This window comes from Pinus tabuliformis, chromosome 1_2 (genome assembly GCF_031772625.1).
Source record: "Pinus tabuliformis cultivar Carrire ecotype Pingquan chromosome 1_2, CPIR1, whole genome shotgun sequence".
Taxonomy (NCBI): domain Eukaryota; kingdom Viridiplantae; phylum Streptophyta; class Pinopsida; order Pinales; family Pinaceae; genus Pinus; species Pinus tabuliformis.
Genome location: NC_142298.1, coordinates 1,203,456,217 through 1,203,458,497, shown reverse-complemented (window position 1 = coordinate 1,203,458,497; position 2,281 = coordinate 1,203,456,217). Strand labels below are relative to the sequence as shown.

The 2,281-nt window shown below is 38.7% G+C and overlaps 1 pseudogene; it reads right to left on the bottom strand.

The window, feature by feature from the left end:
- Positions 1-1,007: 1,007 nt before the first annotated feature.
- LOC149210573 (lysine-specific demethylase JMJ27 pseudogene) lies at positions 1,008-2,048 on the bottom strand (annotated as a pseudogene).
- Between the last annotated feature and the right edge of the window lie 233 nt (positions 2,049-2,281).

The window sequence follows — 2,281 nt, the reverse complement described above, 5'->3', positions numbered from 1 at the left end:
CAGCCAATTGTTCTTAAATATTCCAGCTATTGTCACAGTTATCTTTATGTCATCTTGCATACCTGAAAGATATACTAGGGTTAATTATATGTTGCAACATTACAATTTTCATCAGGCTTAGAATTAATAATATATAAAACAATATAATGATAGCTGGCCAAACCAAAATTTTGGACTCTACCTACATCATCTCCATGTCTGATTTCTCAATATTTCCATGCATTCTACAGGCGTAAAGCAAGGAACTGTAAATACTTGTGAAAGATAGATTTTCAATAACACCATATGCATCATTCATGCACCCACTTAGACTGTAAAGTTTAACCAAGGGCATATTGCATTGCTCTGGGGAAAATTCCATAATATTGACTTATGCTTGAAAATAATGTCAGTTCTCATCAAGTAAACCTGAATGGCTACAGGCAGAAAAAGCACCAAGAAAGTGACATGATTGGGCTTGATGTGCTATGCTTAACCTTTTCAGAATGAAAAAGCTGAATATTATTATATGAGGGATATAAAGTTCAAAATTTACATCATATACACTCCCATTTGCAGAGAAAACCAAATGAAATCACCATGGGAGAATTCCAGTAAATAGCTCAGGAAAATTTGACTGAAACATAGTGTTCTGGGAGATCTCCAAAACAAAACATGATCACATAGAGAAACAGGAAACATAGGGATGTACAGAAACATCATGTACACCATCCATAAACAAGATGATAAAAGAAACAGCCACATAAAGATCAGAGACCCGTCCATGGAAACCTGTGAAGAAAACAGAAATGAAACTAGAAGTCCGGCAAAATAAACTCTTGGCTCCCTCAGATAGAACCTGCAAAAACCAAAAACCAGTAGCATCCTGTAGACCTGTTTTAGACAGTGAATCTGCCAGATAATTTTTGTCTCTGTGAATATGGTGGATAGAACTACCAACCATGGAATCCCAGAAAAAACTGATCCTCCCCATCCAGCCAATCAAATGTGGAACTGTAATATGGATCTTACCAGAGATCAAGACACTTTGCCCTCAAACTAGATTCAATGTCATTATCATTAAGGCATTCATCAATAGTTTGACTTGAAGAAACTTTTCTGTTGCTTTGAGACACAGAAACATCAAATGATGATGCCTCAATTTTAGTTGTTTTTCCTCTCTCTTCTTCACCAAAGGAATTTCCAATCCTATCTGAGTCTTCATAAAGTTCTTCCGAGTCTAATGCTCTTAATGATCTTTGAATTTTATCTATCTTAAGTTGCTGCCACCCTGGGAACTTGACTTCAGCTGTATGAGTCAATACATTTACAACATCATACATATCACAGTGCAGCTTAGTAACAGAATCACCTCGGCCAAGTTCTTCACTTGTCCCATAAGCAATGTAAGTTCTGGGTCCTATATCAGGCTTTAAGCAATTATCAGGAAGCTTTGCTGCCAGATTAAGAAGGCCCCATTCAGGATGTGTGTACTCATGAAAGGGCAATGCATTAATGAATTCAGCTCTATGGCGTGGTAAACGTTCTTCAAAGAAATTTCGTGGTGGCCAATCCTTCAGCTTCAACATCAAAGGCCAACCATTTTTATGCATTTGACCATCTGCGTAACCTTTGAAAAATTGGTAGACGCTGATTTCAATTTCACACCAATTTAAGCAATCAATGGCCTTAATCTTTGTCTCCTCATTAAACTTGCCACTCATAGTCTCTCGAACAGGCCGCAACATGACCAATGGGTCCCAGCTCAGACTGGAAGTGCCTTCAAGAACATTCTGCACAATGACCGGTTGACCTCTAATCCAGTGTTTCTGGAAATGCTCAAGGCCTTCTTCTTTAGTATCCTGTACAGTTGGACAGTACAAATAATTGTCACTGTTGTCCTTCCTATGAGTTGCTTGGCGTAAATTCCTTTCAGAATATCCATTTTTCCCATAAGAACCAGACTTGAAGCATGAGGTACAGGAGTGAGAAATTTTCAAGCCCTCTGCGACTTTGCAGCTGCTGGCCATTTCCTCTGCCTCTTTGTCAAGTTTTGCAATCATATTCATTCTATAAATGCGTTTTAATTCTAATAAATGACAACCACAGCCACCATATCCGGCATGGAATGCTACCATCACTATTAGCCTTCCAATCTGGTAATCTGTCTGTAGGGTCTACAGTGCTATTGCTAGTAACCTGGGAGTGAAGCTCCCAACCTGATCTTCCGCCCGACACCTTTGTTTGCTTATTTCTTGGTAATCCCTCTCTAGAATAACCTCTATCTGTAGACTGCTGTTGT